The sequence below is a fragment of the Carassius auratus genome, chromosome 4, assembly GCF_003368295.1.
Source record: "Carassius auratus strain Wakin chromosome 4, ASM336829v1, whole genome shotgun sequence".
NCBI classification, from domain to species: Eukaryota; Metazoa; Chordata; class Actinopteri; order Cypriniformes; family Cyprinidae; genus Carassius; species Carassius auratus.
Window position 1 is genome coordinate 5,925,361 of NC_039246.1, and position 12,203 is coordinate 5,937,563.

Below are 12,203 nucleotides of genomic sequence, written 5' to 3' on the forward strand. Positions count from 1 at the left end.
TGCTTAGAGACGGCATTCCCCTTCTGCCGGCCTCCGTAACAGACAAAGAGCTGGTCTGAGGTCCTGAAGCTTTGCGTCCGGTCCACGTAGCACCTTAATGCTCGAACAGGACAAAGCAAAGCCAGGGCTGGGTCTGCCTCCTCCAGGGGCAGCGCTTGCAGGTTCACCACTTGGTCTTTGAAGGGTGTAGTGGGAACCTTGGGCACGTAGCCAGGCCGGGGCCTCAGGATTACCTGGGAGTCAGCCGGCCCGAACTCTAGGCACGAATCGTTGACCGAAAATGCATGCAGGTCCCCTACCCTCTTGATGGAGGCCAGTGCAAGCAGGAGCACAGTTTTCAATGAAAGAAACTTTAGCTCAACTGAATGCAAAGGCTCGAATGGGCCCTGCTGTAGTGATTTAAGCACTAGAGACAGGTCCCAAGAGGGTATACAGGGGGGCCGGGATGGATTTAACCTCCTGGCCCCTCTAAGGAACCTGATGATGAGGTCATGCTTACCCAAAGACTTCCCATTCACAGGGTCATGGTACGCAGCAATAGCGGCAACCTGGACTTTGAGGGTGGAGGGAGACAGCCTTCGCTCCAACCCTTGCTGCAAAAAGGATAGCACGGCCGCAATCGGGCATCTTCGGGGGTCTTCTCGGCGAGAAGAACACCACTCAACGAACAGGTTCCACTTCAAGGCATAGGCGTGTCTCGTAGACGGTGCTCTTGCCGAAGTGATGGTGTTAACTACCTCTTGGGGTAGGTCACCTAGAACCTCCGCGTCCCGTCCAGGGACCAAACATGGAGTTTCCAAAGGTCTGGACGCGGGTGCCAAATGGTGCCCCGTCTCTGAGTCAGTAAATCCCTCCTCAGAGGAACCAGCCAAGGAGGGGCTGTCGAGAGGAGCACTAGTTCGGGGAACCAGGTCCGAGTAGGCCAATATGGCGCTACTAGTAAGACTTGCTCCTCGTCCTCCTGGACTTTGCACAACGTCTGTGCGAGAAGGCTCACTGGGGGAAACGCATACTTGCGTAGGTCCCGCGGCCAGCTGTGTGCCAGTGCGTCCGTGCCGAGAGTTCCCTCGGTTAGGGAGTAGAAAGCCTGGCAGTGAGAGGTCTCTGGAGCAGCAAACAGGTCTACCTGAGCGGCTCTGAACCACCTCCAAATCAGCTGGACCGTCAGGGGATGGAGTCGCCATTCTCCCGGGAGCATTGCTCAAGACAGCTCGTCGGCTGTACGACTGAGCAGGCCTGGAATGTGAACAGCACGAAGTGACCTCAGAACCTTCTGACTCCAAAGGAGGAGGTGGCGGGCGAGTTGCAAGATGCGACGAGAGCGCAGACCACCTTGGTGGTTGATGTACGCAACAGTCGCAGTGTTGTCCAATCGGACCAGCACAGGCTTGCCTCGTAAGAGACCTTTGAGACGGTTCAAGGCAAGGTGCGTTGCTAACAACTCTAGGCAATTGATGTGCCACTGCAGCTGCGGGCCCGTCCAAACCCCTGAGACTGCATGCCCGTTGTACGTGGCCCCCCCGGTGGTGGTGGAGGCATGCGTGTAAACCACAGCATGCCTGGAGATCTGCTCTAGGGGCACCCCTGCCCATAGGAATGCCAGATCTGACCACGGAGTGAGGGTTTGGCGACAGGCCGGTGTAACTTGGACCCGGTGAGTGCCGCGCTTCCACGCCCACCTCGGGACTCGGCCATAAAGCCAGTGCCGGAGCGGTCTCATATGTGATAGGCCGAGCGGTGTAAGTGCCGCTGTGGCCACCATATGCCCCAGGAGCCTCTGAAAGAGTTTCAGTGGGACCGCCGTCCTGCTCTTGGACGTATTCAAGCAGGCTAGCACCGACCGCGCACGTTCCTCTGTGAGGCGTGCTGTCTGTTCGACCGAATCCAACTCCATACCGAGAAAAGAGATCCTCTGCAATGGTGAGAGTTTGCTCTTTTCCCAGCTGACCTGAAGGCCCAACAGGCTCAGGTGCCGGAGCACCACATCCCTGTGCTCGCACAACTGATCTCGAGACTGTGCTAGTATCAGCCAATTGAGAATGCGAACACTCTGCTCTCTGAGAGGAACGAGAGCTGCCTCCGTGACTTCCGTGAAGACACAGGGAGACTGGGACAGCCGGAAGGGCAGGACCTTGTACTGATATGCTAGTCCTTCGAACGCAAGCCGCAGAAAAGGTCTGTGGCGCGGAAGTATGGACACATGAAAGTACACGTCCTTCAGGTCGATCGCTGCAAACCAATCTTGGGGACGGACGCACCTGAAAATGCGTTTCTGTGTCAACATTTTGAACTGTAGCCGATAGAGGGCCCGATTCAAAACTCGCAGATCCAAGACCGGTCGTAACCCACCGCTTTTCTTGGGTACAATGAGGTACGGGCTGTAAAGCCCCTTCCTCATATCGGCCGGAGGGACCGGCTCTATCGCGGCCTTCGCCAGTAGGACTGCGATCTCTTTCCGCAAGACAGGGGCATCGGACGCTTCCACTGTAGTGAAGCGGACACCGCAGAGCTTGGGGGGAAGCCGGGCGATCTGAATCGCATAGCCGAGGCTGATGGTTCGCAGAAGCAAGCGAGACGGGCTGGGTAGCGCTGACCAGGCGCCTAAGAACCGTACAAGCGGGACCAGCAGAACCACAGCCGCACCCGCAGTGGGGCAGCGAGGTGGAACACAGGGGCCCAACTCGGGCGGCTTGTGAGCAGGCCGGAGTGTGGTGCGAGTGTGGGGTGCAGGGCTCACCTGGTTCCACGGGTTGGCAGAGGGTGCGTGAGTAGGGCCTTTGTTGACGCTCTCGAACCGCCCGCAGCTGCCATCTGGCGAAGGAGGAGGATGAGTGAGGTCCGGTGCTTGGCCGTCCGCAACTCTCCGTGCCCTCCTGGGACCCAGAGAGGGAGGAAACTACTCTCCTGTCGAGATTTCCAAATTCTCCGCCTGGCCCTCCTCCAGGGGAGGGAGAGGTGCCTACACCATCCCCCAGAAAGCAGCTACCTCTCTCTGGGTCACCCGTCCCAGGGCCTCTTGCTCTTCTGCTTACCGTCAGGTTTGACGGGGGCCAGGACGGGAGGGGCAGCCTGCCTGTGCCCAGCTCAACGGCACCACTTGGAGGCTGCTGCAGATGCGACGCGTGAGCAGGGGCGGATGCAGGGGGCTGCCCTCGGCGACGAGCAGGCTGGGGCACTGCAGCCGGCGGGTGGGTGGAGATAGCAGCAGCTGCCCGCCGGGGCAGGATGTGTCGGATCGCCTCAGTCTGCTTCTGGGCAGCCGAGAATTGCTGGGCCAAAATCTCAACTGCGTCGCCGAAGAGGCCGGTCTGGGACACAGGGGCATTGAGAAACCGGACCTTGTCGGTGTCCCTCATGTCTGCCAGACCCAGCCACAGATGGCGCTCCTGGACCACTAATGTGGACATCGCACGACCCAGCGAACTCGCGGTGACCTTCGTCGCTCGAAGCGCAAGGTCAGTGGCGGTTCGGAGCTCTTCCAGAAGCGCTGGATCGTGACCACCCTCGTGCAGGTCTTTCAGTGCCTTAGCCTTGTGCACCTGCAATAACGCCATAGCGTGTAAGGCGGAAGCAGCTTCCCCGCAAGCCACATAGGCACTGCCGGTCAGACCAGACGAGTGCCTACAGGCCCGGGAAGGGAGCACCGGGTCTCCACGCCAGGAGGCGGCGGACTTAGGACACAATTGCATCGCTACCGCCCGCTCCACCGACGGGATTCCTGAATACCCCTTCGCTGCACCGCCCTCGAGGGTGGTGAGGGAGGAGGAGCCCACCGGCTGGTTTCTGGCAGTAAAAGGTGCCATCCACGACTTGGTGAGCTCGTCATGCACTTCCGGAAAGAAAGGCACTGGGGTGGGGCGCTGAGAACCAGCGCGCACCACCCCGAGAAACCAATCATCCAGCCGTGAGGGCTCGGGACGCGGTGGGGGATTCCACTCGAGCCCTACCCTCTCGGCGGCCCGGGAAAGCATAGCTGCCACTTCGGGATCCGAATCAGGCTTTGTCACCATCCCAGAGGACGGTAGCGCAACCGAACCGTGATCCGACAACTCTCCCTCCGATGCTGAGATCGACATCTGGTCGGGGGGAGTCCCACTGGATACCGCTGGTACGCTCCTTGAAGAGGGCCCAGCGCGTTCCGTGGATCGGAGGTGCTAGAGGAGTGATGGTCCCCAGAGGGTTGGTTCCCTGCGGGGTTTGCCACCACTGTGATCCTCAAACCACTCGCGCTACTGCCGGAAGTGGTTCTCGTCTGTCGGCCGCCAGAACGAGCCCCAGATCGCGGCCGCGGCAACGGGACTCCGCCCCCCTGAAGGTAGCGGAGCCTGGTTTGCAGCTCCGAGATGGTCATATTCCCGCAGTGAGAACATGACTCATCCACGAAAGCCACCTCAGCGTGCTCGACGCCCAGACACGTGAGGCAGCGATCGTGACCATCACCCGGTGCCAGGTAACGACCGCACCCAGAAACGCACGGGTGAAACGGCATCCTTATAAGGACGATCCGTCGTCTTTACAAAGACGCACCCGTGAAGCTCTTTTAGAGAGAATTTGCTCTTTTAGGAAATGCTCTTTCAGTGCTGAGGCGCACAGGGGGGATGGCCGCTTGCAACACGACAGGGGTAGTGCAACCTGAAGTGTGCAGATCCACTCGACACAGGAACGACCGCCGCTGAAGCGCCGTCTCGCCAACACACGAAGCTTCCGAGAGCGTGCTGAACTCGTAGTTCACAGCAGACACAGTTGAGCAGAGCGATACCAACGCTCGGCTCCGAAGCGAAAAGCTGGTATGCATTGCACCTGCTGCCCTCTTATACTCACGCAGTGATCAGCGGCAGCTGGATGCAATAATTGCATGCCAATGTGCATTGGCTCGTTTAGTTTACACTCGAAGTAGATTGGTCTATCGAAGCGATATCCCATATTCGTCGGTCATCCGACGTGGCGTCGAGAGTGACCGACTGAAAGGGAACTCAACCTTCTGGGAAATAACCCAACCACTGGGTCAAAACTACCCAGTCGCTGGGTTTGTCCATATTTTACCTATATTTTACATTTTAAAGTGTAAGAAACAGGAATTGTATGGCTTTTAAAATTTTAAAATAGACATTTCTTCAAAAATAAAAAGTTAACCACTAGCTGCTCAATTCAACTTCCTGTTCAACTAACTAATAAGAGTATAGGTGCAACCATTTTTAACCTGCAAGGCTTCTAGTGTCAGTAGCTTCCAGATATTTTAGCTGTTCAAAATCAAAGTCTTGCTTCAAACTGGTATTTGTTATCATATTATTTCAGTCTAATCCTAAACACTTAGAATTTGTCACATGATTTGACAGTTTACTCCACTTTGTTATTCTTCTAGTAATTTAAGGGAATGATAGGAAAAAGATAACTTTTATTAAGTAATGCTGTTACTTTGAACTGAGCTCTTAGACTGTAATTTGGTCATCTTGTTAATCTGAGGTTTCTAAAATGAAAATGGCAGGTAGATTTGCAGAATTTTGAAGAAGGAAAGTGTAAAAAACCTCACAATTAGCCCTGTCTGCTCTATCTTGTGGTCATGGATGCTGCTGATGTTCATGCATTACCGGTTTTGTAGAGTATCACACATTTACACAGGCTAAACATCATGTAATGATTCTTCAAATGTGGCACTCCGTTCATACTGCTCATATCATCCCCTACACATCCCTGATGTCCACACATGTGATTTCTAAATAGATCATAGATGTTCCATTATATCTCCGCTGATTGTCTGCTACATGTAACTAAACTGTTGCCTAAGCAAGAAGCGCAACTGTATGTGCATTTCTGACATGTTCCTTTAAAACCACCTTTTAGATGAAGTGGTATATATTTAAAGCAGGGAAATATATTCTCAAGCAATCCATTACATAAGCTGATCATGTATTAATAACCATTGTGAGAAGTTATAAAACAGGCAAAGTGTTGCACAGTTTAGTACCGTATGTGTCTGTTGTTTGTGCATAGTAAGCAATAATGCATCATAAATCATAGGAATACAATGACCGAAGTATCACTGTTGCTTTGCACATGATGTTAACTGGTTGTTCATGTAAATATATTCTTTACTAGTGCCTTATATCATGCATCATATCGTCAGTGAAAGAAACTGAAATCACTATCCATTCTAGAGCATGAATTTTGAGGTTATGATGTCACTGATTCCTTTTGTAAAATGAATGTATTGCATTAAAAGTCTTCCTGGGATTATAATATATATTATATATGCTCATGTAACATCATGTGCTTCTAAAGGACCGATCCCCATGTCAGCGATGCCCATTATAAAGACATTTCACATAAACCTTTTGGCATTCATGCAACATAAAGTAATCCTTTCATTCATATTTTTTTTTTTTTTTTTTTTTTTTTGCAGTTAAAGTTATATACAGGTTAATTACAAGTTAATCTCAGTTGACAGCACTTGTGGCATAATGTTGATTGCCACACACAACTTTTGGGTTACAGTAAGGCACTTATAAACAAGGCCTATCCATAAATGCAAAAAATAAAATAAAAATGAAAAAATCACTGTTTCAGTGCAGGCATGATTTGTGTAAGAAATTTTTCTTAAAGTTATATTTAATTCTGCAATGTAGACTTTAAACACTACAGCACTATAAATTGTTTTGCTTTTAAGTCTTCCAAAAATGTTCCCCATTCACATCCATTACAAATTTCCTTACAAATGTCCTTACCTTAGTCTAGATTTGTATATATACTGTATCATGCCATGAATTTTGTTGATTCCGTTTAACTTTTACTGAATTCAGAAATTTCCTTTAAATCAATACATCACAAGTTTTCAGGAGCTTGCAGAATAGACATAAACAAAAATGGCATCAGAATGCATTAGCATAAACTCACATGGCAATGATCAAATCTTGTTCAAATAACCCCAAATTTGAGCCAGATAAAAAAATAAAAATAAAAAAAAACCCTTAAAAAAATTTTTTCTTAAATTATTCTTTTTTCGCTGAAAGCGATAAATCTGCACAATGCAATGCAGTCGCAACCAATCAAAACATATTTGATTACAACATTTTCTGTAAGGTTTCATTGTGGGTGTTAGAGATTCAGAGTCCTAACCCAAAGGTTGTGTGTTCGAGTCTTCGGGCCAACGGGAATTGTAGGTGGGGGAAGTGAATGTACAGCGCTCTCTCCCATCTTCAATACCATGACTTAGGTGCCCTTGAGCAAGGCACCGAACCCCCAACTGCTCCCCGAGTGCTGCAGCATAAATGGCTCTGGGTGTGTGTGTGTGTTCACTGCTGTGTGGGTGCACTTTGGACTGGGTTAAATGCAGAGCAATTCTGAGTATAGGTCACCATACTTGACTGTATGTCACGTCACTTTCAAATAAAAAACAAGCAGAGATAGTGAGGATGATGTGTCACATCTGATTAGAACATGATGTTGAGCTGCAAACGCATCAGATCGTCTGTGTTCATACTGTGTGTGTGTAGTGCAGCTGGTGTACATCTGAAGAGCCTTAGCACTTTGTTATCACTGTACAAAGGTGTCTGATGTGTCCAGTATGAGTAGTTCTTGTACTAACTGTTGTCTGCTGTCATGTTCTTCCTGCTATTGTATTGAATCATAAGCCATTTATTGTGTAAAACACATAGTCTGCTAATATGTCCAGTAATGTCCTCTGTCTAGTCTTCTTACTCAGCAGGATGATGAATTTAGTGTCTAGCTGATGATGTAAATGTATGGTGTACAGTTATTTTGATGTTGTGATAGAGAGTATGTTGTATACCTGAGGTAATCTATCTATCTATCTATCTATCTATCTATCTATCTATCTATCTATCTATCTATATTTGAATTATAAACATACAGAATGTATGGAATAAATATGTTTGAATACTTCTTTTGTCTGATCTCCTACATTTAATCAAGTCATCTTTACAGCATTTGAAATGGTAAAATAGTGCACCATTGTCTCTGGACCCCAGCCTGGTTCCATCCAGACTATTACATCTAATTGGTGACCCCTGGTAAAGACAAGGAGGGCATGACTGTACTATGTTTGACTTTTAATTGTACACACAATTAATTATGTTCTCTTTGGATTTTGTAGTCACAGTATGAGAAGGCAAGGCCATACCTTCCAAAACTGGTTTAAAGAACCTGAGAAACTTCTGCTTACTAACTGAACAGTCATTAGAGGTAATGTCTGTAAGAATAAAGGCTGAAATACACCCCAGATTTTTGTATGGAGGAGTCAATACACTAGTTTCTGAAAGTCAGAGCCAGTCTGCAGTTTGTGTGCAAATATGTCTGAATATGTATTTTCTGTAAATATGAATTTCTTATTAAAAAGCACTTGTTCCATCACTTGATTCGACAAACTCAAATACAGAATTTTTACCTGAATTTCCCAATTGAGTCTTGTATCCAGTGCTATTTAATTCTGCCTTCAGGTTCTTCTGCAAAGTTAATTATTTTGACCTTTGATTATGTGATTTGACTTTACATTATTTTAGTCAGAATAAATTGAATATATGGGGCAATTTCATATTTCTATTTCATTTTTAAGCTTTTTAGGCCTAGTATGATACAATTTAAAACAAATGAGGCTTATCAGTTTAAAAATTGGTTTAGCACCTCAGTATTTGAATGAGCTCCTGTAACATTATAATCCTCCACGTCCACTGCGTTCTCTAAACTCAAGGAATTTGATAATACCTAGAATATCAAAATCAACTGCGGGCGGCAGATCCTTTTCCTATTTGGCGCCTAAACTCTGGAATAACCTACCTAACATTGTTCGGGAGGCAGACACACTCTTGCAGTTTAAATCTAGATTAAAGACCCATCTCTTTAACCTGGCATACACATAACATACTAATATGCTTTTAATATCCAAATCCGTTAAAGGATTTTTAGGCTGCATTAATTAGGTAAACTGGAACCGGGAACACTTCACATAACACCGTACCTTCTACATCATTAGAAGAATGGCATCTACGCTAATATTAGTCTGTTTCTCTCTTATTCTGAGGTCACCGTAGCCACCAGATCCAGTACGTATCCAGACCAGATGGTGGATCAGCACCTAGAAAGGACCTCTACTGCCCTGAAAGACAGCGGAGACCAGGACAACTAGAGCCCCAGATAGAGATCCCCTGTAAAGACCTTGTCACAATCTGACTTTGCTGCAGCCTGGAATTGAACTACTGGTTTCGTCTGGTCAGAGGAGAACTGGCCCCCCAACTGAGCCTGGTTTCTCCCAAGGTTTTTTTCTCCATTCTGTCACCGATGGAGTTTTGGTTCCTTGCCGTTGTCGCCTCTGGCTTGCTTAGTTGGGGTCACTTCATCTACAGCGATATCGTTGACTTAATTGCAAATAAATGCACAGACACTATTTAACTGAACAGAGATGACATAACTGAATTCAACGATGAACTGCCATTAACTGTCATTTTGCATTATTGAGACACTGTTTTCCTAATGAATGTTGTTCAGTTGCTTTGACGCAATGTATTTTGTTTAAAGCGCTATATAAATAAAGGTAACCTGACTTGACTTGATCAGGCTGTATCTATATTTCATCATATTTGTGCAGCTACAGAGCCAACACTGAAATAAAACCATTAATAATTCAAATGAGTGGTATCCAACAGAAATGTGCTTCTAAAATAAAGGAACTAAATGAATCCTATTGATGCTACAGTTTCTTAAAAAAATAAATAAAAAGTGTATTCTTGTATCATCATCTTATCACCACATGGAATTGTATTGAACAATAATGACTGTTTTCAAACAGGTTCATGAACATTCCTCTCATATGCCACCGGTCAAAAACTGATAGTTGCATCCCATACAGATGCCTTTTATTTGAATTAGTTACTATGTCCAGCTGGTCAGTTGTGCGTGATAAGAGATTTTTTTTTTGTTTTAACAGGACTTAAAAAATTCCATGGGAACCCAGGAGACACAAGAACTAAAAATAAACCCAATGACAACATTTTTACATTCTCTTGTGAAGTCAGTGTGAATGCTCAGCTTAGCAGCCTCTGGGTTGGAAACTAATTTGAATGTGTTGTAAAAAAGGAGATAAATTATGTGTCTTTTGTATTAAATGCAGAATGATGCAGTGCAGTAAATCTGGCCAATGTGCGCTTCATGATGCAATCATCACATACACACATAAATGCACATGACCAATGAATGCACACACACACACACATTTGTCAGTTTTACTCCATTTTCATTGGTTATGGTGTGACACACAGCTAATAATAGCACCCAACGGTCTGACCCAACAGCCCCTAGGGCTCCAGCGCTCGTCTTGAAGGGCACCGCGTGAGTCTCCTGCTCATCTTCATTGCTACGGCTCTTTTAAATAGAGCACAAGTGTTATATAATGACCCAGTGCATTCATGAATGAGAGTGGAGGAGGGGTGCTACATTCATACTGTAAGACTGCACCTCTCCTCAGCTGTCGTTCTGCTGAAATGAATGCAGAGAAGCTAAACGCTGCTCACAGATCTTATTCATGTGAAGGGATCTGTGGGAATTGGACCCATAATCGTGATTCCTCAAGAGTGAAAGAGTTCCCCTTTCGAAATGAAATGAGCTCTGCGGAGGATCCTTGAAATTAAATGAGGAATGGGGCTGTCAGAGATGTGTAGTACACTAGCGACTGTTGCTAGGCAAAAAGCAGAGTCCACATCAGTAGCTTTAGCACAGACAAAATAGGATTTAGGGTATCAGGTTAAACCCTGTAAAAACATGTTGTACTTCATGAAAGGTCATGTAACACGATAATATATTTATGATTCTTTATGGAAGCATGTCAGATAAAAGAGGAATGAGTTTTGTGGTGTGGTATTATTTAAAGAAGTGTGACCTTTGTGAAAGTGTTTTTTACAATACAACCTGTTCCAAAGCAATATAAAGGATGTTCCATATTTAACTCAAAAAAAATAAAAAAAATGTTTTTGATAAATTAAAATTCCTAAAAGTCTCTGCCTTACAGTTACAAGTTGGGACACTGTACAAATTGTGAATAAAATGGGGAATGGAATAATTTACAAATCTCATAAACTTATATTTTATTCACAATAGAATATAGATAACATATCAAATGTTGAAAGTGAGACATTTTGAAATGTCATGCCAAATATTAGCTCATTTTGGATTTCATGAGAGCTACACATTCCAAAGAAGTTGGGACAGGTAGCAATAAGAGGCCGGAAAAGTTAAATGTACATATAAGGAACAGCTGGAGGACCAATTTGCAACTTATTAGGTAAATTGGCAACATGATTGGGTATAAAAAGAGCCTCTCACTGTGGCAGTGTCTATCAGAAGTCAAGAAGGCAGAGGATCACCAATTCCCCCAATGCTGCGGCAAAAAAGTGGAGCAATATCAGAAAGGAGTTTCTCAGAGAAAAATTGCAAAGGGTTTGAAGCGCATAATATCATCCAAAGATAGAGAATCTGGAACAATCCCTGTGCGTAAGGGTCAAGGCTGCAAAACCATACTGGATGCCCGTGATCTTCGGGCCCTCAGACGGCACTGCATCACATACAGGAATGATACTGTAATGGAAATCACAACATGGGCTCAGGAATACTTCCAGAATTCGGTCAACTTTATCACTCTTGCCGTTTTCATGTCCGTGGGTTGAAGTGACCCTAATAACACACAAAATTTTTACTGGAGGAACCTTGCTGAAAAACGTGTATTTACCACCTGTAACAAACCACCCTCGAAACACGATTGGGCTAGTTTTAAGCTAGTTTGTAGTAGAAACTGGGTGTGTTTTGTTAGGAAAACCTGGCAATCCTGCATCACTCACACATGTCCAGCGAGAACAAAGTCAATAGTTGTGGAACTCCAAGGCTGTCAATTCTATTTTATTCAATTAAACATTGGATGAAGTGATTATTTTCTCTTTAATACAGATGATGCCAATGCATTTTTCGATGAGTCCACTATAATAGCAAAAATGTTACCTGCTTGACAGATAGTAAATTGCTCTTGAGAATTTTTTTTTTTTTTTTTTTGAAGATTAATAAATGTTTGTGGTCAAGTCAAATATTTCAACACAAGAGTTCCCCCCAAAAAAATTAAATGTAAAAAAAACAAATGATAATCTTATCTATACATAATACAGTCTCATACTGTATTGATATCAACAGAAATGACTGAACTGAACAAG